At 40.9% G+C, this 26,484-nt stretch overlaps 1 pseudogene; it reads right to left on the minus strand.

Moving 5' to 3' along the window:
- Window positions 1-947: 947 nt before the first annotated feature.
- The window catches only part of LOC149206385 (dynamin-related protein 3A pseudogene), a 31,469-nt pseudogene continuing 5,932 nt past the window's right edge, over window positions 948-26,484 (minus strand).

Raw genomic sequence — 26,484 nt, forward strand, 5'->3', positions numbered from 1 at the left:
TCTTAAAACGATTACAAATAATTGTTCCCTTTTACGAATTATAGAATGAATGTCGATACAATTTGGATCCCAACAAAACATTGATAAAATACGAATGAAAACATATGCCCAACTTTGTTAAATGTCACTTAAGTCAACCTGGAGGTGAGTTGGTTCTCATCATAGTTGAAGTGCGGGTCCCAGGTGTCAATCTTCATGCACGCGTTGACATAATGCATGTTGTCTTTGAAAACCGTCAACATCTCCACAAGAGCACTCGCGCAGTTTTTGGAATAAGGAATGAGTGATGTCGGGAAAATATGAGGGTTCGTCTAATCACCTGGAGGAATTGCCTAAAAGTGACTGGAATCTGGGTAAAAGAATTTCAAAAATTTTTGTAGAGGAAGTGCTTGAATCGTGTTTTTATGATAGAAATGGATTTAACACCATTAAAAACGTCTAAGATAGCTAAAATGTCTAAGACAGCTAAAATTTTGATGTTTAACAACTATAACCTGGATTTACAAAAATCCTTGCCGGATCTTCTCTAAATATGACAAGAATTTCCATAACTTTCCGGACAATTCTTCCACCTCATTAGACTACACGAAATATGAGCCATCAATCTGCAGATGAGTGGTTCCGACCAAACCACTCCCTGGGGCACCCCTTTGGTATAAGTTCCTTGTACTTTGTGTTGTCAGTATTTCAGGGATCTGAGCAAGAAAAATATAGGTCGTTGATTCCTGTGGGATTTGCCAAAACAATAATCCTGTTTCTTTTCGTATCTGGTTCCAAGGCATTTGGTCATCGAATTGTTTCCACCATAGTGAATGACCCCGGTGCCTTCAAAATTTCCATCAGAATAATACTTTGTCTCTTCTTGTTTTTCTGTCGAATTTGGCTCCATTAGCTCTCTTGTGCATGTCTTATTGCTTGGGGCGTATCTTGCTTCCATCTCCACCTTCCTATAAAAAGATCCCTACAAATTCTTCAAGACGTCTACATAAAATAGAAAACCGTTGTAGCTTGATTGTTTCACATTGATGAACTATCTTTACCAGCTCATCATAAATAGAACAAGCAAATTGAAGGCTTGGATCTAATAAATAAATAATCTGCCTTCTTACTGCACTTCGAAAGGAACCTCGGGAACGAACAGAGCATTTTTTGGGCCAGTAGCATTTTGAATAGCCGTTTGGATATCTTCATTAGTGATATCATCACAAGGATCAACTTCTCTAAGAACTTATAAAAAATGGACTAAAATATATAATGAATCCTTGCTCCTCCATACAACTCTGTTGTTGCCATGTATTCACTTTTACCATCCACAATTTCATTGAATGCCTCTCTGTATTTTGTAAGTATGTTCAGTAGCAATGAACACAACTTTCCTCGCATAAAATGAAGAATCAAAGAAACAAATCAAATATCTTCATTACAAATTTAATTCGACCTGTTCATACATCCTCGTCATGAATTGAACCACGCATTGGCTTCGAAACCTCCACATTCTCTGGACTATTCTCAATGTCACCTTCATAAATATCAGCATCCCCTAAGTGCATTTCTCAGCAGAAGGGCTATGGCCCAGGGATAAAACAACTAAAACAAAATGGACGTATGATTCCAAAAAACTGTGCTGCCTCTGGACGCTGCAACTTGAAGGCTTCAAGATGCAATTATACCAGGGTGACCATGCATGATACTGCATAAATCGTCTCTGGTTTGAACTTTGAATATATGCGTAAATACAGGAGCGGTTCTCATTTTTTTGCTTAAATTCTCTCTACCTCTTTCTAGTTTTTCCTGGATGGTTTGATTCTCCAATTATATTAGAACATTTTCTTTACCCCTACTCTCCATCCCTCGGAAATTGCCCACATTTTCATCCTTGCATGCATCGCAGCTTATATTCTCTTTAGTGTCTGATCTCCATTTTTTCACCCCCGACGCCGACCACATGCTCATCTGGAGTGACTTTTCCAAACTGTTTTGCTCCCAATCCCTTCAAATAGATATTGACTGCCTCAAAACGACCAGCTACGACACCCTATTTCACCGCTAGATAAACTCTTTCATTGTCTCGCGTTCATGCAACGTGGTGGGCTTCAAACTTTGTGATTGCTCGTGGACTGTCACGGGTGTCGCTGCTGTTGCTACTGCGATGGCTTAAATTTAACCCAATCTTACTAATTATATTCGGAATTGTCTATAATGCGACTTTTTGAGATTCCGGTGACGGAATCCGGCGGAAGAAATTGAGATGAAATCATGATTTGTTGCAGTTAAAATGGTTTTTTAACTGCATATTCGGATTCAGCACCCTGAAAAACCCCTGGGACGCTTTTATTGTGCAGAAACTAGTTATCAAACTTCGATTTCAATAAATTACTGCCGGATTTTCACCAGAAAAAATCGCCGGAAAAGCTTTCAAAAAGTCGCGTTAAAGACTACGTCATTATATTCACCGTTTCCCCACCCACTGTCAATACTCTTCAAACTGCCTTTATTCATGCAACTATTTCCGACTACCCGGACTATCCAAGGAAACTCGCCGAATTCAAATTTCACGATTCAGTACCTGTCACTATGCATTGACACGTATTGGAACCCTCTCAAAATCTCTCTCGCTGATAGATGTTATCTATCTTTCTCAGACCTCGGATCACTCTTTCTGACTATATCCATTTCTTTATTCTTTTTCTCTATTTCCCATAAACCTACCTTCCTATTTTAGACTTCATATATGACGTATATGGCGGTGTCCAGATCAGGGTTATTCTTATCCTCTCCTTTTCCAAGGCCTTGGGATGTGTAATACCTGTCAGTAGGGATTTCCTAGACATTCACAGTGCTGACACAATCACCTTCCATCTACCACTTTGACTTCTAGTTTAATTGCGTCTACACTCTCGAGGCTACATTTATCCTTTCTATGTACCCCATCATTTATGGAACAAGTGGACTTTGACAATTCTATTCTTGCTGCCCTCATCCACGCCACAATGGTGGCTGAACGGGCATATAGAGGGTCCTCTTCTCATGCCACATTGGCGGTTGATCGGGCTTTTTGTGGGACCTCTATCTAGGCCACGGGGTCACAGACTCTCCCATCATCCACTTTACCACACTTAGTGAATGAACGACTGCTGGCCACCTCGCTCGAGCCATAAAAATAACAGAAATGGCTCCTAATCCGACTTTTGGATTTGAGGAACTATCTGATAGAATTAACAGTGTACAAAATCATGCTCTGGTTGGGAAATGGTATTTCGCTGAGATGGAAGGCTCAGACAAGAGGGTTTGGTTACATTCTAAATGGCATGTTTTTCTAGACTCCATGCCTACGGTGGTTAGTTTGCTAAATGGTTGGTACAATTTTCACTCTTTATGCTAGGAAGACCTCGAGAAGATTAAATCCATTCCTTGGGTAAAAAGCCGCAGTTTCCTTGCATTGTATTCTTGGTATATCGGTTTTAACCCACTAAGAGATACTCCACTTCTTATCTGGGTTAAACTACCAGGGCTCCCAATTGAATTTTGGTCGTCGAAGGTTTTACAGGACATTGGGGACGCCATTGGAAAATTTGTAAACGTGGATCCCCGCTGTCTGGGGGCACCCAACAAACGAGTTTCCGGGATCCTCTTCGAAAAAAACGACAAAGGGGGCTTTCAAGACCACATCTCTATATGCTGGAACGACTCAAAGTTGGTTCAGCATCTAGACTACTGTCCCCTTTTGATGTTTGAATTGCCACCGGACTGGTCACCTGATGGCACACTACCCTCGTCGATGGAGCGCTCGATCTTCAAATGCAAACAGGCTACAACAAAGCAATTGCCAACGAAATATATTCTGGTGTGTTGGCAATTCATCACACGACAGATCTCAGACTCCCTCTCTTGGAAAAAGTTCACCACCTCACACTGGTTTTCCTCCACTCTCCCCTCCTAGATTTTCCTCTCATTACTCTGTGGAACATCTGCTGAAATCTTCTTAGATTCACAAATCCTCCTCCCCACCATCGATTGACTTGGACCCCATCACCTACCTCTCCCATCGAACAGTCTAATCCCTATCAAGATTTCCCATCCTCGCCACCAAACGCTCCACTTCAGCCTACTCTAAATGACCCCCTATCAACTACTCATATCAGCGATGTCCGGGCATTCTCCTCGCCACGTGCTTCCCCCATTATACCGACCTTTGATATGCTTAATCAATCCTCCCCTACCACCCCAACCTCTTCAATATCATCTCCCACAAACTCGGTGGACAACAACTAAGAATAACTTCTGCAGAAAAATACCTTGGACCTTCGGTCCCTCACAATATACAAACCAATGGATCCTCCATCACCACACATCAGTCCCACATTAGCTGGTAACATTACTGTCTAGAAGAAAAAGCCACGTGACAACCGACACTTTCATGGTTGTCCACGTAAACCTCCTACACCCTGTCATTCAGATGCACCCTCCCTCATAGACATCCTCATTGTTGATTCTACAACTCGGGCACTTGGAGCACAACAGCCCACCAGTTGGCACAGATGACTTTTATTCTCTCACTAAATATGAGGGAACTTGGGGCCGCCCCCAAATCTTTGGCTCTAAAAGAATTATTCTCCATAAATCACCCATTCATCATACTATTGCAAGAGACTATGCACCCTGACCTCCATTCAATTGGATATTTTCACCGAATGCTTCCGGCTTGGCACATGGAGGCCATTGACACAAATGGACTCTCAGGGGGTCTGATTTCCATCTAGGATCCTAATCGTTTCCGACTGCAGGCATTCTCATGTTTTGCTGGCATTCTACTTGTAGGGAACATTCGCAGCTTATTGGGTCGTATTCACATCCTTAATATCTATGCTCCTTTTTGTAACAAAGAGCATTTTTGGCAAAGGTTGGTTGAGTCGGAACTCCTGAACCTTACATCCCTCATTCTGGCGGGGGACCTAAAATGCACTGTTGGGGTTCACAAATACTAGGGTCGCAATTGTCATGAAGATCCTATAACGGATTCGCTAAAGACCATAATCATGGACCACAATCTGGTTGACATCTTCCCATCAAATATTGCACCCACTTGGGATAATGGCAGGACGGGGGACTCTTACATTGCAAAACGGCTTGACAGGTTTCTCTTGCATGATATGTTAATTGACAGACTTGGAATGGTAACATATGACATTATTAGGTGTTATATTTCTGACCATCGCCCTATCATACTTCACTAGAGGCATCAAGACTTCAGGAGCGGGCTTCCATTCAAATTTAATAGGATCTGGCTGGAAGACCCATCCTACTCCAACCTGGTCAAAAATATATGGCACTCCGTGTCTAACAACACCACATCTCATATGGGTTTGTTTTTGGACAAACTAAGGGCCCTTTGACTGGCTACTAAGAAGTGGGAGAGGGAAAAAAAAGATAACTCAAGAAAGAACTTGTAGATATTGAATGAGAGTTGGATGCAATATGCCCATTGTTGATTGCACATACGCTCTAACCGGACACTAGATCCTACATACAACTTCTTGAGAAAAGAAGATCTTAAATTCCGCTTATAAGAGAAACGACTTGGAAGCTGAAGAGCCGAGCCACATGGCTTAAGGAGGGTGACCGCAATACACAATTTTTTCATCGATATGCAAACAACCACCATAAAAGAAAACTCTATTCTAGAGATTTATGACTTGGATGGTGCAAAATGCCAAACACAAGAAGAAATCAATCGGGTTGCTTTGACATTTTTCAAATCGGCCTACTGCCATTTACCCTTGGATAGCCCAGAAGATTTAATATGGGGGGTAAAGCACTATCCAAATATGTTCGATGAGGAGGCAAATAGAGGCCTATTGAAACCTGTTACTACCGAAAAAATACACGAGGTCATACACTCTTTCCATGGTGACAAAAGTCCCGGACCTGATGGTTGGACTGTGGAAATTTTTATTCATTTCTATGAACTATTTAAGTCAAACTTGGTTAACCTTGTTTAAGAATCTCGAATTCTGGGTACTGTCCACCCTCATCTAAATTCCACTTATATCGCCCTCATCCCAAAAAATCATATCACCCACTCTTTCTTTGACTTCCGCCCTATTTCTCTCTGTAATCTAGTCTACAAAATCATCTCCAAATCCATTGCTAACTGCCTGAAGCCCATCCTGTCGAAATTCATCTCTCCACAACAATTTGGTTTCCTCAAACATCGCCAAATACATGATGTTGTAGCTATGACACAGGAATGCTTACATTCCATCCAGTCGAAGAATCTCGAAGCTGCTATTATGAAGGTTGACCTAAAAAAAGCATTTGACTGTCTGGACTGGGGGTACCTGAGATTGGTCCTCCACAAGATTGGTATACAACCTCCGGCCATTGACTGGATAATGGCCTGTGTCACAACCGTTCAGTTCACTGTAATTATCAATGGATATCCGACATCTTATTTCAGGGCGGGCAGGGGCCTTCAGCAAGGATGTTCACTATCGCCCCTCTTATTCATTCTTGCATTGGATGGATTAAGCTTGCACATATCTGATGTTGTGGCCATGGGACTTTTCTCTCCTCTTAAGATAGGAAGAAATATTCGGATATGTCAATTTTTTTGTGGGCAACGTACTTATTATGGGGCTTCTAAATAGGGTTCAATGGTTGCAATTATTTCATTTTTTTCGTAGATTTGGAAATGCTTTAGGTCTCAAAATGAATCAAAACAAATCGGTTATAATGCATGCACTGGAGATTTCTATGACCACTGCATATATTGCTAATTTATTTGGTATCACTTCTGAATGTATTTCTTCTGGCTTAAAATATCTTGGTTTTCATTTAAAACCCTGCAAGTATAGGATTATGGACTGGCAATGGCTAGTTGACAAATATTTCTTGAAAATCTCCAGATGTGAACACAAGTGCCTATATATGGGAGGGTGTTTCACACTTGTTCAAGTTTTGATAATGCAACTAAGCATCTATTGGGCGCATTTATTCCAATTGCTTGCAGCCATTATAAAGAAACTTGATGGAATTACAACAAATTTTATATGTTTCGACATGAGACAAAGGAAAAAGTACCACCTCTCAAAGCTGCATCTCATCACTCTTCCAAAGAAGATGGATGGATGGGGCATCCTCAATCTACGACGATTTGGGCACGCTCTCCTCCTAAAATCCATATGGCGTGGGATATTTGGTACTGGTATTTGGAGCCAAGTCATTAACCAAAAATACTTGAAGAATATGGACTTCAAAGTCTGGTTGCGATTAGGCCACATTGGAAAATCCGTTGGCTCTGCCATATGGCGCAGTTTCTCTAAGATTGAAAAAACTTTTCTAGATATGCTGGTTTGGAAACTTGGCACTGGGCATCATATTATTATAGGTCGTGACCACATTCGGGGTCTGATGGACATGGACCCTTTCCCGGACTACATCATTCAAAGCTTAAACCGTAATGGGATCTTCTTCTGGCACCAAATCATTACTGCCTGGGAAAATGATTGCCCAGTTTGGAAAAAAGCATCTGAATTAAATCTTATGGGCACTGATGCGGCTGATTGGGAGAGAATCCGCATTCAAATGAGATTGGCTGGTATATACCGTGACGAGGCATGTGACTCGATTACCTGGAATGGTAATATGACTGAAGATAATATTGAGGTTGCTGATACTTACTACAGACTTTGTTGTCTACAAACAAACCACTTGGGGGATGGATGGTTTACTAAATTTTGGAGCTCGCACCTCCCCATAAAAATCTCCATTTTTCTATGGCTCGTATGGAAGAACAAGAACTTGACCTTGGAGAATCTTCAAAAGAGGAACTGGTCTGGCCCTGGTTACTGTGTTTTATGTGGGAATGTTGCAGAAGACAATCTACATCTCTTTATAACATGCTCAGAGGTCTCCATACTCTAGCAACACTTGGAAAACAAAATTGTTTTCTTGGTATCGAACCTTGGAGATATGGAGAACTAGTTGATATTGTTGTGGGGAAAAGTATCCGATGCGGATGACCCTATCCCTACTCTAAAGGTGACAGTCTTTAGCAACAACTGAAAGTAAAGCTTTGATGTTTTCCTTTATGAAAGTACAGAGAGGGGGAAGAAATGATCAACCAACCTAGTATCCTTCGCTTAGTCGATCTTGATCCTCTCTCTTTGTCTCTTGTTCCCAGCTCCTTGCTCTCTTTGCCGGTCCAGCTACACACAAGCCCTGCACAAAACGAGAGAGGAAACTACAAGATACAAGTACTCATAACTGATGCATGGATTAGAGTGAATCAAATATACATGTAAATACAATACATCAATGTAATACAAGTATATAGGAGAACATGCAAAACTTTATTGATAGAAGTAACAGGGTTCTGAGAAGGTTACAACCAATGATGGCTCCAATCCAGCAGCACCTCCCCAGCAGCAAGAACTCTCCTCTTCACCTCTAGTAAAACAATCACCCAATAGCTCTAACTGTAATCCAACAGCACCTCCTTGCTTTACACAAAATTCCAGCCTCCTTAGACCTCATAGAAGAGCTCTATATATAGGAGAGAAGAAGAGAGGATGAGTCAGCTTGAGACTGACATGAAGCTGCCTTGTGTCCTCTCCCTCTTCAGTTAATCTTCAGTTCTTGAGTCCACTTGGAGATCCTTGCTTACACATGGTGATCAAGTACCTCTTACTCATCACAAGGCGAATCTGATGAACCAAGTGTCAGTTTGGAAGCTTCCTGGGCAGTTGACACCTTGCAGGATGACTGTGCCACTTGGCCAATCTTGCCCAGCGCAGGTAGCCTTCATTACTTTTGACTTCCAGCGCAGGTACAGAGTGGGACAGTTGCATTACAGCGCAGAAGCTCAGTTAAGCAGCTGACATGATCCAAAATAAGCCTGTTTTGAAGTGTTTTCAGGTGGAGAACTGATTGGAAGTGCTGTTGTTTGATGACCTTGTTCTTTTAGGGGTAAGAACAACATGTTTAGGGACTGAGGATCCCTGTAATTATTGACATTCCATGCTCCATGATGCGAGGCACAAAAATGTCTATAACAGTTGCCCCCTAAAGTATGAGGCCGTTTATCGGGTGAAATGCTTTATCTAGAGGATCCGAAGTTCGTTCCAGTACTGAGGAGAGTGCCCTGTAATACAATACAATACAATACATTATTTTTCATTCATCATTATTCTCATGATCTAGCTGAGGCGGGCATTCCCATGCTCAACTTTTTATAAATACATTTTGGTACATATGACAGACGATCGTCTGAAGATAGACTGATAATTTTCTGCTGAAATTATCATCCTTTGAGTAGGATGATCATCTGCTGCAATGATGTACATGGCAAATGCTTTTATATTTCCTGAATATATATCGCAGCCCGGATGGATGAAACTAGATCCGGGGTCTTCAAACTTGTTTGATCTTCACTCTAAGTACAAGTCGATCCATGTGAGAATTGCGCTGAAGTCGAACATGGAAAGACATCGCTTGATTACCGGTCAATAATGTAAACCGTTAACAAGCGCGAGAGGAATCACCAATAATGACGATGACCCTCAAGGTACTGCAGTACAATTCACGTGGCGTGAATAAAGGACTTGGCGTCGAACGCCACGCAAAATCTTCTGGTCGAAGGTCATTGATGTATACCTGTCGCCGGAAGTGAGAAACTTGCCATTGAGGCATGCAAGCTTCAAAGTACTGATGGGGGTGTTCCTAGATCAACTTCTTGGATAATGAGCTGAAGTCGACAAGAAGCGATCCGTCAAAGGAGGGCCTTAATGAATCCCACATCAATGACACGGAACGGAGCTAATGACTTTAGTGGAGGTGAAAACAAACTGTGACATATGATTCAGGGTGGCGATCATGAATGGATGAAGGATAATGTATGGCAGTGGATGGGACACGGTTGACACTTTCAGAATGACCCCTCTTGAACATATAACGACACTGATGCGATGGATCGGTAGCATTACCCCAAATGTGGATGGTTTGGCGAGGACCATGGTGATGAGACCGGTGAATGAAACAACCCAACCCGATGTGATACGGAGGAAAAGTGTCATGTTCAAGAGTGACTTGCTACCATTAAACTTTGAATGTTCTCCCAATTTTTCCCCAGTCATTTCTGACCAGTACCTCTTTATTTTTGTCAAGCTTGAGGAGGATAACATATGCTTGTTCTATAACCTGCCCTTCGGGCAAGCCCATCGCTATGATTTAACGAGCCTAGCGATAGGGAAACTCGTTCTCGTCTAAAGACAAGTTTGTCGCTATTTAATCATTTTAACGAGTCTAACGACAAGGAAAACTCGGTCCTTTTCATTTTTAGAGAGTCTGAAAAGGTACAGAAAGTTAACTCCATGATTCCTTTTTCGTCAGCAAATCCCTTAAGTCCGAAAAAGTATAAAACAATACAGAAGGGATGGCTGTTCGGTACTTTTAACGAGCCGAACAAGACAAGCGCTCGATCCTTTTGTGCAATAATCCCTCAGGTCCAAAAAGATTAAAATTTAGAGGAGGGATAGCGTTCCGGTCATTTAACGAGCTGGAAGGCCAAAACTCGGCAAACTTTTCATATTTTACGAGTCAGTGAAAAGAGCTGAAAGAAGACTCGTCTTTTGAGGAACGAGTGATAAACAGGGATAGCTACAGATTCCAGGTACAGGTTGGAATTTTCCAATCACGGCAGTGTCACAAGGATGGCTAGGTGAAATCACTCTTCGCAGCTGTTTCTCAAAAGAGGTAAACACACAAATGGAAGTGAATGATCGGCCAAATGAACAGTGGAGGTGATGGATGAAAACACGATCAAGGTTCTTATGGCTGATGAATTTACGATCTCAAAAGGTTATTTACCGGTTCATTTTTTCCATGAGCTTGAACTCTGAGGGAAACTTTTGCTCACACTTTTCTATTTTTTAACGAGCATAAATTCAGTCCTAAAACTGCTCGGATTTGCGTTTATTTTTTAACGAGCATGAACTATATGCTAAAACTGCTCGACATACCAGTCATATGAAGAACGCCTCTCGTAAGGACCAATTTTTATAGAGCTTATGCCTTACCACAGCTGTGCTCACTTTTGGCAAATTTTACTTTTGCCCCACAGGCTTTCTTTCATGCAAGTTTGGAAACGGCTAATCTTAAAACCAGATAAATAACCGCCCCTAGCTTGCACTCCAGAAAGTTTGCATGCCCCCAGGTATAGGATAGAATTTCGAGGCTGCCCCTCCTCTCCCCTACTTCTGCTTTTCTTTGGGTGTTCACATTTATTTGTCATCTTGCTAATCTAATGCTAACGATACTTGTCTTCTCGTTATTTTAAGGGGTCTTACGCAGTACTCAGGCTTCCCGTCGGCCCACTTTTAACAAACAGCTATTTATGACAATAGGAGAACACTACTCAAAGATAAAACATTGGTATTATTGAGGGAGGCTTGCCTCTTTCTTATTATTCCAAAGACGGTTCGATTTGCTGCCGCAGATCAATCTCTTTCTTCGGCGGTGCCTATCATTGGGTTGTCCTAAGATGGTTACCCTTTGTCACAACAATACGGTCTCCTTCTTAATAGACTGCCCCTGCTTATCCTTCAAAACACATGTTTCGATGGGCGAGGCTTGAATTTAAAGATGGTGACTACTTGTTGTAATAAGGGAATTCCTACTCGGGCATTGCCCACTTTTTTAGACAAAGGTGAATGATTCCCAAACACATAACTTTAACAAAAGATCATTTTTCCAGAACAACCCCACTTCCTACGGACGGGGTACGGACTAGTCATGTTCTCCTGCGGAAATTCTGTCTTATACCCGGAGTTTCTTCTGCCCGAAGCAGACCAGGGTGCATGCCCCCTGGGTCCTAGTCTTTCTTTCCGAATCACTCGCGCTCATCGGGAAGGAGGACCGGGGGCGGAGGCGAATCTTGAGTGAACAGACCATTTAGGATTGGTATTTGACTATTTGCGATGCGAGATCCTGGAAATGAAAGTTGGTCTACGAGCTTGACCACCCTTCCTTCATGTGGAAAACACATTACTCTAAAGAGTGAGGAGACTATCGCTCCCATGCAATAAATATAGTCGCGTCCAAGGAGTAGGTTATAATCCAAGGGTCCTTGAACTACCAACACGTTCATCCTGACGGTCTTCCCCTTCAATGTAACAGGTACATCGGGGAGGATCCCTAATGGTCGACTGGTTCCTTTATCAAAACCTGAGAGATTTCTCAACTCAGGTAAAAGCGCCGGGGAACCCAGTGCTTTCCAAGCAACAGAGGAAAGGATACTCACAGACGCCCCTTCATCAATGATAGTACCAGCCATAATCATTCTATAGATCTGGACAATGATTCTGAATGGTACACTGGCTGGTAACCGGGGTCTGCCTAGTTGATTCCAATCAAAGGATACAACCAGGTTGCTTGGCGGTGGGACCGAATATACGGCCGGATACGACTCTGATGATGTTCCTTCCTGCGATAAAGGAATGGGCGCATTGCCCTGATGCTCATCGGAGTCGGTGCTGATGAAAAGAACCTGGATGGTGTCATCCTTGTTCTCATCAGTGAGGGTGTCGCATGAAGACGACTCTTCGGCGACGGTGTCATTTGAAGACGGGTCCTCAATGACGGGGTCATTGGACGATAGAACCTCTGAAGGAAGAACCGGGCCAACTGCCGTATCGACCTTTAGACTTTCGTCTAGTCTAGATTCAGTAGGTTCATTCTCAATGACCGACACTTCAGCTGACCACTTGAGTGGTTCAACCGGATTTTCAGCTATCGAGGGATTAGGCGCGAGTTTTTGATATCCAGGTGGAAGTCGCACCGGTGACACCGGGCGATCTTCCAAAACTCTCTTGGCCTCATCTAAGAATGGACATTTGTGGATGGCATGATGACCTTCACACAATAGACAGGGTGATCTTGGTCCCCTTCTTCGTCCTTCACTCTCGCTAGTTGACGGAATGCAATCAACATGACAACCAGAGGTTGATGCTACCGGATTGTGCAACCTTGGGGACCAGTCCCTTAGTATCCGGGGAATACAAGGACAATCACGATGGAAATGGATCCCTTTGCAAATGAGACATGGCGATTTAGGCCCGGTCGGTGCAGTGTGTGGGTTTTTGTCAGCTTTCTTCTGCTTGCCCCCAGTCGCCTTCGCCAGAGGCTCCTTCTGCTTCTTTTCTTTCTTCTTCCTTTCCTTCTTCTCCTTGGGAGGCTGACTTTTGCCGGCTCTACCTTGCGAAGATGAAGGATCAGAGGAAGTATCATAAGAAGTGGAAGGCTGGTGGGTAGTTCTAGATTGTTCTGACTGTTGATTCGAATGCTCAGGATTAGTGGCGATCTGGACTACATTAGTTGAAAAGAGCCATACAGGGAGGCCGATTGTCAATCCTGGAAGCGACAATGTAGCCATATGAGGCGCACCAACATCTCCCCAAGAGGAGAAGGGATTTGGACTTCCGCCAAGGTTACTTCCTTGGTTGGTGGGCTCCATACTTTTCAACTGAAAGATCAACGTGGGAATAACAGGTGATTATGTTCCGCTTTAAAATAAATTTTATTAATGACGCTTTTAGACACAAACTTGCTTTTTCATGTTTTAAGAGTCGAGAAAAAGCTAAAGATGACTCTAGTCGCCTTCGATGTATTAACGAGCCCGAAGTGACAAATGCTCGGTTGGACTTTTTCAGTTATAGAGTTTGAAAAAGGCCAAAAGAAACTGCTCTGGAGATCTAGGCAGAGGGTGTGCCAAACCTTTCGCGAAACCACAGAATACGTTTTACGGTACGGGTGGTCGATCTTCGTGAATGCTGTGTTCACTGCATCGCGATCAGTAGGGCGGCCGACACGGTTTCCTAAGGATAAAGGATAAAAACCTATAGGGGTCTCCCAATATACGCGACGGTACGCGGGAGCTCAAGTCCGTGTTAGTGCCACCGACTCTCAGGAGGAATCACCCACCTTCGTAGAGATCGACAGTCACTATGTTTAACGACGCCGGAACACGTCTCTACCTAGACCTCTAGATGTTTGTGTTAAATTCCAAAGCGTTGTTATGTAAATTGAGTTTATTTTAATGTTGATCTTTCTTAACAGTTTGCCTTTCAGGTTCGCCACGAGATGTATATATACAACTTCCTATATGCAATCTAAGAATGAGAAGCAAATCTTTTCAATCTTTCAACTTTGAAAACCTTAATCTACTTGAGGGAAAAGAAGGACACAACTTTTTCCACAGATCAAAGAACACACACTAAAAAGCACATCTTCCTAAATCGTCAAGCATACAGTCAAATGCAAAATGCACAATGCATGTATTTCTTTTCGTTATCCTTAATGTTGATGCTAGACAAAAAGGAAACTGTTGTATGATTTTGAATCTAATTTCAAGTAGAAATAAACAAGCTTGTCCACAATCAAAAAGACACCTTATGATAGACTTGTTTGAACACAGGAAATGTATAGATTCAAACCATAAAAGTGAAGAGCAAACAAACTCAAACAGCCATCAATAGTAATAAAACTAACTCAAAAGATCACAAAGACACTTTTACAGTTCAGGATCTAAGAGGCCACAGCTATACTGGTTCGCTTTTCACAATGGGAAACTGTAACTGAAACAAGAAATACTGAAAGAACATTCACAGTTTCATCACACAACTGAGGCGGAATAATGTCAAGGAGAAGTGGCTTACAACAAGTACAATAACCAGCAAGCAATCAGCCAAAAACAAGTGCAAACAGGGCCAAGACACAATAGGAAGACTGAGCAAGACAACGGCTAACTGGACCAGCGCAGGTTCTAGTCTGCCAATTTCACTCTCAGCGCAGTTCCCGAAGGGAGTACCTGCGCTGTAATGCAGGCTGCCTGTGTACAGCCTGCACTGACTCACGAGAGTTTCGTCTACAAAGAATTCCGGGTCATAAAAAGCTCAAAAATGCACTGTTTTTGATGAAATAAAAAGCTATAGGTCAAGTACAGGCTAAGGTATGATCAAGAGGATGAAGATCTATCACAAAGAGTAAAGAGTCTTTTGTAGATAAGCTCTTCAAATCTTGAATTTGCTCAGCAAATGAGCAAGAGTAGCAGTCCCTCTACTTCGCTTTTGATATAGTCAAAAGCTTTTCGATTTGGTACTCTTTTCTTCAAGAAATGAATAGCAAAATACTACAAACACCAACAAGATACTAGGCTCCCCAGAGGAGTCGCCAGTTTGTTGTGGGGAAAAGTATCCGATGCGGATGACCCTATCCCTACTCTAAAGGTGACAGTCTTTAGCAACAACTGAAAGTAAAGCTTTGATGTTTTCCTTTATGAAAGTACAGAGAGGGGGAAGAAATGATCAACCAACCTAGTATCCTTCGCTTAGTCGATCTTGATCCTCTCTCTTTGTCTCTTGTTCCCAGCTCCTTGCTCTCTTTGCCGGTCCAGCTACACACAAGCCCTGCACAAAACGAGAGAGGAAACTACAAGATACAAGTACTCATAACTGATGCATGGATTAGAGTGAATCAAATATACATGTAAATACAATACATCAATGTAATACAAGTATATAGGAGAACATGCAAAACTTTATTGATAGAAGTAACAGGGTTCTGAGAAGGTTACAACCAATGATGGCTCCAATCCAGCAGCACCTCCCCAGCAGCAAGAACTCTCCTCTTCACCTCTAGTAAAACAATCACCCAATAGCTCTAACTGTAATCCAACAGCACCTCCTTGCTTTACACAAAATTCCAGCCTCCTTAGACCTCATAGAAGAGCTCTATATATAGGAGAGAAGAAGAGAGGATGAGTCAGCTTGAGACTGACATGAAGCTGCCTTGTGTCCTCTCCCTCTTCAGTTAATCTTCAGTTCTTGAGTCCACTTGGAGATCCTTGCTTACACATGGTGATCAAGTACCTCTTACTCATCACAAGGCAAATCTGATGAACCAAGTGTCAGTTTGGAAGCTTCCTGGGCAGTTGACACCTTGCAGGATGACTGTGCCACTTGGCCAATCTTGCCCAGCGCAGGTAGCCTTCATTACTTTTGAATTCCAGCACAGGTACAGAGTGGGACAGTTGCATTACAGCGCAGAAGCTCAGTTAAGCAGCTGACATGATCCAAAATAAGCCTGTTTTGAAGTGTTTTCAGGTGGAGAACTGATTGGAAGTGCTGTTGTTTGATGACCTTGTTCTTTTAGGGGTAAGAACAACATGTTTAGGGACTGAGGATCCCTGTAATTATTGACATTCCATGCTCCATGATGCGAGGCACAAAAATGTCTATAACAGATATGGTGGAGCAACCAAAATGGCCAGCAGTGCCTCATCCATGCTATATTCATTTGGGAAATATGGAAGTGGCAAAACAACATTATTTTCAATAGCCACATAGAGCTGGGGACGGATGTGTTGATGAAAATTCTTAGCAAGATTGAAGTTGTCTTACAAAATGTTCCAAAACAAAAGCCCTCCTGACCACAAAAAATTCTAGAGATTGAATATCCCGCAGGCTATTTCGATGGAGCTACTCATGACTGTAAATGTGGATGCAGTTTCATCTTATATATCCATCCAGAGTTTTCATACCATGTACATTGGGGGGGTGGGATTTGGAACAAACACAAAGGCAGAGGTTATGGCACTGTGGGGACTTTTGTGGTTCACCAAATTTCTAGACATACAAAACATCCATGTTTTTGGTGACTTAAAGGTTGTTACTGATTATGTGAGAGAACATGTCATTATCCAAAAATCCTCACTATAGGGTTGGCTAAATAAGATCACATTGATATGGATCTCCCTTAATCAACCATCCATTCAGCACATATGCAGGAATCTAAATTCGGAGGCGGACAAATTATCAAATCTTGGATTGTGGGAGGAGCTAGATGGTTTTCATGTGAACATCAAAATGCAAGAAAAATGGTATGATGTTGGGGTGTATCCAATTCCTGGATAACATGTTTTGGTTGAATCTGTGCTGCTCTTTATACTTTCCTTCTTTTTTTTAATCTATGTAGAATGATACAGGTCTATGCTAAATGTGTCATATAAAGAAAATCATCTGATCTATAAGTATCTTTTTGAAGGCCATTTGTAGAAAATCATCTGAACTGTTCAATATTTTTGATTGCTGATAGAATGGTCTCTTATATTAGTTCTATGCAGCTACTGTATATGAAGAAATGTAATGTAAATACTTTCATGATTGAATATAATGTTTCTTTCATCTGAAAAAAAAAAAAAAAGTATGTTCAATAGTAAAGCTCCTTGACGAGCTTTGGAATCTATGGTCTCGCAATAGGAAGAAAGTTCCTTCTAACCATTTGGCTATTTATTTGGGCTTTCAATTCTGGCAAGATTTCCTTGATATGCTCTACCAAAATCTGATTCAATTTCTTTACTAACTCGAGAATACCACATCGATTAGCTAAACTATTATACATAGACCGAATGCAGAAAAATTATTCCTCATAATCTAGTGCATCTCAAATGCTTTTGTTTGCAATAATATTCTCTTGACTATGATTTATAATCCCTATATAGCCAAGTCGAAGGGGGGAAACATTTACAAGAAGCAAGTTACGAGCATCAGATCCCCTGTCCATAATATCAATATTTGTTATTACATCGATGGTTCAAGATCCATCAGGTTCAACCATTCTTACATCTGAAGGGAATCTGAATTTGAAAAATCATAGTTTGTAGGAGAAACAACTAGGATGATGCAAATCTCATGCTTAATGTATGATAAAATCATTGTTCTGATTCTAGCTTCGTTGATCATCCACTAGAACCCTTGTTATCCTAGGTAAGTCGACCAATGTTATATTGAGGAAATTTGGAGAAAACATTGTTAACCTGATTTTCTTGTCAGATACACCCTTGTTTAACCTCATTTCCTTCTTCGTCTCAGCCTGAATTCCCTTTGAATGGTGTTTAACTGGAAAAATGACTTTCCACTTAGATGCAAAAAATCTCCCCACTCAGCAGTTTCCGACAATGAGCCATCCTGCCTACGAGGAATTTGAACGAGTTGTAAAACCAAAGGCCTTTGAGTGAAAAATGTTGGCTCCTTTGGGGGAAAAATCCAAACCAACAAGAACCTCTAGAATCCTAGATTTCTCGCTTCTATGGTTTCCCACCACGACCACCTGAGGCAAATTAATTGTGGAGGCACTGCCAAGCTGGGAAAATATGTTCTGTTGATTATGGGAATAATAGATTTCCCTAAATATTTTGAAGGCAGCGATATATTTGAGCTTAGATTTCCATCAGTAAGGATATTTCTATGACCCTACTCCGCTATTCGGGGAAATTCTCCTTCACTCAACTTTTTTTCTTTCAATTTCTTGTGTTGTCTCTTTTCACTCATTATATTACTACCATAAGTAACAAATGGCTGTGCACGATATTCATCTTGTGGGCAAAAAAAATATTTCTGCAACTTTGAATCTACTGGTAGGATACAACAACCCTGAGAGTGGAGTTCACAAGGAATTTGGCACAAACCCTCTACAGTCTTTCTCTACAATCTGAATAAATGCATTTCTCTGTTAGAGCTCAAACTGAGTCCTGGAGAAACAACATGAATAGTACCTATCATTGGAGTAGAGGGGCCAATCAGGAATCCTTTAGAAGACACCAAAGCAGATAGAGAGTTCCTTTGTTGTGGAACTGCACCTGAAAGGATTCGTTCTTTTGGAAAAGTATACCTGCTTTCCCTTTGCTTGGCTCTAGAATCTGTAGAATCTGATTGCCATTTTTATTTAGCACTAGTTATAGATGAAGTAGAGACTGTCGGGAAAAGAATAGATTCCTCATGGAGTCTTAATTGTTTATCCTCCTCTACTTCCTCTCTTATCACATGTGACATGTTAAATTGTATGTATGGCCTAGTTTTCTTTTCATCTCTTTTATTGATCCAAATTGATCCTAGAAAACCCTCTAAGTCTTCAAAGTCTTCTAAACATTCAAGACTATTGCAAAAGAAGAGCCTTTTAAAAAGTCGGATTACACTATCGAGAGGCAAAAACATAGAGAAAACATTGAAAAACAGTATCGGTGGCTTAAGACTACTTTGCATGGGAGCCATCGAATCTGGCCAATCAATGGTCTAGATCCGATCTTCAAATCGCAATCGGCGGTGGAAAGTGGAGGCTATCGGTGGAGACCACATGGTATATGCGACAACAATCAGCGGGATCAACGAGGACCGTCGATCAAGCGCGCAGATCGATGACCCAAGTTGAATTGCGATATCCCAATCGGCGATTACAGAGGAGCGAGGCCAATTCATGCGACTGCGATAGCCGGACCCGACGGGATTATCAATAAAAACATATATATTTTGAGTTCCGTAAAACAACATTTTCCTTTGTATTTGTGTTTTTCATTAAATAAACGAAATATGAAGGAAAAGTACTGATGCGATGAAATCGAACCCGAAAGGGTTTATGAATGCATATGCATAATCTTTCAAGTCCGTCTAAAGCCATTTTACGGGGTTTTTCAGTGTTTAATGTAAATTTTTAATACACAAGAAACAAGCAGGATTTCGAGCGGCTGTAGGCAGTAAGTGGTTTTGATTGGGCTCCGCCCGAGTCCATACACTAGCTGCCACGTGTCCAGGCCCTGGAGAGAGAAAACTACTCTTTTCGGGCAGTTAACCCCCAGACGAATGAGCCACTCGAAATGAACCGCAGCCGTTGGATATAGACCTTCTAGATCAATGGTGGAGATGCAATAGGAAAAATAAAGGCGAAGCCGATAGGAGTTATAAGGGGAATTTATGGTATTTCAAATCCGATAAATGACAGTTTGGTGAATTTCCCGTGTTTTTAGTGTATTTCTCTGTGAACATAGAGAATGTTGTTTCTGGGGATTTCAAAGGCCCGATGACCCATTCCATTACAGAACAAGTTTCCACCATCCTTGAAAGCATTTAGCAATGTTTGCTAATGCTCAGAGGGGATTTGAGCGGACAGAGGCTGGGAAGCCAGAGAGCCCAAGAAGGAGAAACAAACAAACAATGTCGATTGGATTTAAAGCCACAAACTGACAGAAACAGAGACAAGCAGTGCTGAGACAGAGAGCAAATAGAGATAGAGAGTGAGTGAGGAGAGTCTGTGTACTCAGAAGAATTGGGGGATCCAAGTAAAGCCTTTTTGTTTTGTATCTATTGTGTGAGACTCAAATTGAGCTCACTTTTGTAAAAAATCTGCTTCTGAAGACATAATAGAGAGGTCACTACTGAAGGCTGGACCAGGAGACGTAGCTCAGGAGTGTTGGGTGAACTCCTTATTAAACTTGTTGTGTTTATGTGTGTTTGTCTATTATGTTCTTTAACTGCTTCATTGTCTATGTATTTGGCAATCTTATCAATCCATTGCATAAATTAACATAGGAAAATCCATGCACATGAGTCTGTAATACCTTAATAATTGTCTAAGACCTCATTATCAAATCAAGTGGTATCATAGCTTTAGGTTTGCTAAGGTTAGACAAGCTTGTGTTAGATTGTTGAATGCTAACTAGGTCAAAGCTCAAATTAGGAGAAGGAGAACTAGTTGAGGCTAATCTAGAAATTGGAAGAGTCTATCCTCAAAGGAAAATGGTAGAAGAGATCCCATTGGAATCAGACTCTCAATTCATGGACAGTTTCATGACCATGAGAGCCATGGTGGAAGAAATGTATCGGGAATTTAAGAAGGATTGAGGTGCAAGCACCTCAACACCCGAACAAAGCAAAGGAGAAGAGGAACCTCTTCTATTTGCCCATTCAGAAGGCAAAGGAAAAGGAGAAAAGCCTCCTCCATCAACACCTCCTTCTAGCCCTAAAAATAAAAAGAAGAAAACATCTTTGATTAAATTAGATATAAGATTTGATTTGCCAATCTATGATGGAGAATTAAATGCAGAAAAGCTAGACAATTGTATTAGACAAATTGATGTGTATTGCAGGGTGCAGAACATTAATTCAGAAAGGAGTAAAATTCAGTTGGCTAGCCCACTGGCGAGCTCTAGTATTGCAGCAATGATGTTGCAACTCTTGGGACTCCCTACTTTACTTTTATCAACCCAGTAGTTCATAACAAACTTGGAAGCGACGGTGCTATATGCACAAATACTAGCTCTTACTGCAGGCTGTCACTTGATCAGCTGCCACAAGTTCGCTAGGAGCTTAAGCCAACTTCTATGAGTTATTATAAGAATCTTTTAACTGTGATGGACGAAAGCTAACTCAAAAGAGGCTAGCCTACTTGCAGAAAGAAGATGAAAGCTGAAAGGAAATGCAAACTGTAGCAAATCCTAGTTTTACAGACTAACTCTACTTGTGCAAGAAAAGAGAAGAAAGCTGCTGAAATGGATGCTATTAACTCTTGAAAAGGTAAAATGCATGTGTTTACGCTACTTCTGAAGGAAAATATGGAAGAATCATCTTTTTGTATTTTTGAGTAATTTTATGTAGAATTATTATGCATGTGTTTTAACTATTTTTGACTATGCAGAGGTTTATTGGCGAAAGGAAATGGAGTGGGCATTTGCAAGAGGTTGAGAAGGTGAGAAGAGGACCTAAGGGGTCCCTAGCACTCTTCTGGAGATTTCCACCATGTTCATATCTTGAAAAATCGCTCGCGTGAACTTCTACAGGAGGCTGCAGGGGATCTGTAAGAAATTCTACAGGAACAGGCTGAAAGTGGTTTTTAGAGGGTTGATGGTGGAAAAATGGTGGGAAAGTGGAAACGAAGGATGGATAGGGATGTTAAGGGGTCTAGGACCTGGTAAATGAAGCTCAGGAGTGAAGAAGATGGTTGGGTTTGTTCAAAGGTGAAGGAAGTAATGTTGCACAAAAATGTAAAAATTAGGGCAAGTTGGGAAAGTATGGCGAATGAGTGAAGGAGATCTTGAGCGATGGACTGGAGCAGGTTGTATGATGGAGGAAGGATAGGCTGGAGTGTCTTACAAGTGTTTTGCACACTACTTTCCAAAACGGATCCAAGAAAAGACTAAGAAAACAAAGATTTATCTATTTTTACCTAATTCTAACGTAGAAACCAGAAACGTGATGAACAGAAATTGATAGACAGGAAATCATGCAAGAAAACTATGGAAACTAAGCGAGAACAGATCTAAGCATGAAAAGACAACTGATATTAACTTTTCCAACTCAAAATCTAACACTAGCAATTGCACTGGAAGGCAAAAACAATGTTTTTGTGGCAGCAAGTGTGCCTTGGTCTCAATTCATGGTCCTAAAGAGGGAGAAAGGAGATCAAGGACTGCTTGGTAACCTTTTTGTATATCTTTTCTGTTATCAAACTATCAAATCAACCTGAAGCATGAAAAACTATCTTAATCATAAAAAACAACCTAAGTAATAAAGTAAGATTTAACCTATATGACGAAAATTATTCTATGAATGCAGTGAAAACACATAAAAGTACACAAAGGAGGTACTAGGCACTTGGGTTGGGCCCAACTCCAAGAACTACAGTCTCCTAAGAAATATTAGAGCTGGTGCAAAGCTGGATTTATCTTCATTAATTAAAAAAAAAAATAGTTACATCACAAAAACTGTCTACAAGAAGAAGCTCGAAAATGAGCTGATTACAAGGCTACACTAAAGTGCGAAAAATAGACTATCAAATGGCTAACATTTAACTAAAATCTAACTAACATTTGACTAACAAAACTGAGGCCTTAATCCTTCTTATTTATACAAATGGGGACCTCCAACAATCCTAAAATCAAGGAACTTGGCTTCCTGGAATTGAAGATAACAACAGTCCTACTTGACTTGCTTGGCTGCCCCTTAGCTTTGTGCTCCGAGTTTTTGATGGAGAATTCGCGGTAAGGGATCATGAATGAAGGGGACACCCTCCTACAAATCCTTTCCCTTGTTCTTCCACGAATTTGGCTACCAAGTGCTCATTAAACTTTTGATTTTGTCTCAAAATTGACCAAAAATCTGCATAAAGCACACATTAGACTTTTTGGCATAATGACTAACCCAATTCACTCTATTAGCATAAATATGATAAAAAACATGCAATAAAATAATGAGAATGGTGGATTAAGTCGAATTAAGAGGTAAAATGAGCCCATATAATTACCCATTTCTGGGGCTCGTCATCACCCCCTAGTGAAGGTGTTGTTCATCCTCTGAACAACTAATTTATCTCTTCATCTTTGATGGCCCTGGTGGCCCCCCTATCATCCCAAGATTCTGATGTGGTCTACTCATGTGTGCCATAAAATTCTGCCTTCTTGTCCATGTCCTTCCACTGCTCCTCCTATTCTGCTTGTTTGAATTCTTGTGCTTTTCCTGGCCTTGAAATACATGGAGGCCTGCGTTTTTCTCTTCTTTGCTTTTCCTTCTGTTTGAATGTCTGGTGCTTCCTCATTACTATTCTTCTCAAGTTCCTTAGTTTTCTCCTCCTCTTCACTACTGGTTTGCTTCTACATTGCAAGGCTTCTATTGCCTAGCTGGCCATGCAGGCCATTTGGGCTTCTTTTTCCTGTAACTGTTGTTTTAAAATCTGCACTTCATCTGCTGCCTGAGACTCTTTTTCTTGCAGCAATTTCATTAGCATTTCAACATCAGCTTGTGGCTCTCCCTCTTGCTATTGTTTCTCTGTTGCTTCATTGTCTGTTAGGGGACCTTCTTGCTGTTGTTGCCCTCCCAAGATGGACAACCTATCTCCCTTATGAATTTCCTGCTGTTGTAACTACTTTTTCAGCAGTTCATTTTCTTTCTGTAGCTGGGCTCTTTTACTACTCTCTATGTGCCTTACCATGGCTAACTCTCCTCTTAATTCCTTGATCTTGTCCTCCATGTGGTGTTGAGTTTTTTTTTTTTTAAACAAAATGCTCAGGTGAGAAAGCAGGTAGAACTGAAAACAGAGGGTTAGTTGAATTTTCGTCTTTTTCTGAAACCAAATAAGGAATTTCCCGTGTGCTTCTTCTTACAACATCAAATTGCAATAATTCCCTTGCTTTAAACTGCTGTTATCCTGAATTTGACTCTTTGCTTTTGAAAAGAAATTTTTTTTTTTGACAGAACAAAGGATAAAGACACAGGTTCTTTTCAGCGAGTAGATAGATATGAAAATTTGTTTTTTTTCTTTTCACACAGGCTGGTTTCTACGGGTGTATGTATTTCCTTTAGAGTAAAATTTTAGAAAGAAGGAGACATACTTCAAATGCAGAGAAGAAAATAGAAACTGTGTAGACTTAAGGAAAATATGCAGGCAGACTTTCACTTTTTTCAATGTGCAGGCAAACTTTCACTCTCTTTTTCCAATTTAATGCCATGTTTAATTCACCACCTTATTCAAATAAGTCATATGCAGAGAGGTTTCCCGAGCCTACCTCATTTCCAGCTTGAATTTTGAAAAAAATCTCAGGTTTTCCTTCTACAAAGTTGTTCTCTGCCCTTCCTATAGAAATCTTTCGGCTCCTGTAGACTGTGTTTGTCGTTCCTGTAAAACTCGATAAGCAGGAGGGTTTTGAAAAATGGCAGAGAAAAACTGATTCACTGCTATGGAGGTAGTATAGAACTTGCTGCAGCTATGAGAATGATGATAAAATGGAAATAAAGGTGGTGAGAGTGTTTCAATGATGAGTTCTTACGGCTATTTATGGAGACTTCCGGTGATGGAGGATGAGCTAGCCAAGTTTACGTTGGCCCCATGCAGACCGTTGGTCCCCACTATAGTGCTATTATGAAACTTCATGTTTTTTGCCTTTTAATCACTTGACATTAGTTGTGCTAGAGTTCAAAACATTTACCACTACCTGCTTTTTAAATTTCTCATGAGTTGACTATACACGTGTGCTGGGTGATCTTCAGATGAGTGTAATCGAACCAGCTAAGGGTGTCCAGTTAATTGGCCACCTTTCTGGTTTAATCCAACCATTTCATTCATTTATGAAGTTTTGAATCCTACAGATGCAAATAGAGGAACTGGTTTAAACACTTACCTGTAAGTCGAAATGTGCACACTGCTTGGTTCTTTTGCTGCTGCATAGTCATATTCAATTGCTGCATGCCTATATCCCTTCTGCTATATGCTTTTTGTTGCCTAATGTGTGGCTATTTCTCTTGTGCAGGTATCCTCTGGCAGGATCTAAGCTAATTCCAACCTTCAGATTTGCACCCTCATGCTGCTGATGCTGGAATTTTGAAGGACAACGACTTGTTTTCTCCATAGCTCCCAAACGATAGACTGGATTGACCTGAAATTTTTTTAGCATGTTTATATCATCATTATGCACCTCCCATAGAAAAATTGTGGTCAATGGATGCACGGATTTCGAGAAAAATGAAAAATGGCTGAAGGTGACGGAGGTCAATTTCTTGGAAACTGTGCACTATAATTGGTTGAAATTGCTTGGGTAGGTTACTATCACCGATATGCATCTCCCCATGAAACAGGTTTTTAAATGGATGGACGGATATGGAGAAAATGCAAAAATCGCTGAAGGTGATGGAGGCTGATTTCTTGGAAACCGTGCACTGGAATTGGCTGAAATTTCTTGGGCATGTTTCCATCATCCCTATACAACTCCCCATGAAATAGTTTTTTAAATGGATGAATGGTTTCCAAGCTAGGGAAAAAACAAATTTCTGCTCTATGTATTTTTGTATCAGAACATTCTGCAGTTATTTTGGACAGTAAAAAAAAGAGCTTGGGCTGTAATGCAGACATGGAAATGATGGAAGAGGGTTTGAAGACTGTAGGAGGATTTCTAAACCCTTTATGAAGCTTCTCTGTTCCTCAAACTGATTTTGAAGTCCATTTCTAGCTCTCTGTAATTTCTATCGGATCCTCCTGTAGAAAACACAATTTTTAGAAAAGAAGCACAGTGAGGTGGAAAGCATGTCAAGAATGATGGAGAAGGGTGAGGGAAGGTAGGATAGGTGTTGTTATTAGTTTTAGAGCTTTCTTGGCACTTGTTATTGCTCCCTAAAGTTCTGCAAACCTGTAATACAACTAGAAATTCATTTTTCCTTTTTCACTTTTTTTTTTTAAATAACTAGGGCGCCTCATGGAGCTTTTCAGCCTAATTGCCTACCCTGGGCACCTGCAAGGGACATTTTCACCCAAGGATATTATTCCCTTTTTTTCTTTTCTCTTCTTTCTAACCCATTGACCGCCTCATGGAGGTTTTCAGTCAATGAGCCAATCTGAGGTGCCTTTGAGGAGGTTTTCACCTTACATTTTTATTTTTCTCTTATTTTTCATTTTTTCCTTTTTCTCTTTTTTCTTTTTTTCTTCTACTCTACTCTACTTGAAAAACAAAATCATTTTCAAGTATAAGAATACTTCCAATGGAGCCATGTGCACATTGAGATGATAAACAAAATGATGTGGAGGCTTGAAATGCATGCTTTGACAGGTATTCATATTTTAGAGACCAAATGATTTGACTTTGAAGGGATCAAGCATAGTTGAGGAAGAGAGTACTGC

This window comes from Pinus tabuliformis, chromosome 1_2 (assembly GCF_031772625.1).
Source record: "Pinus tabuliformis cultivar Carrire ecotype Pingquan chromosome 1_2, CPIR1, whole genome shotgun sequence".
Taxonomy (NCBI): Eukaryota; Viridiplantae; Streptophyta; class Pinopsida; order Pinales; family Pinaceae; genus Pinus; species Pinus tabuliformis.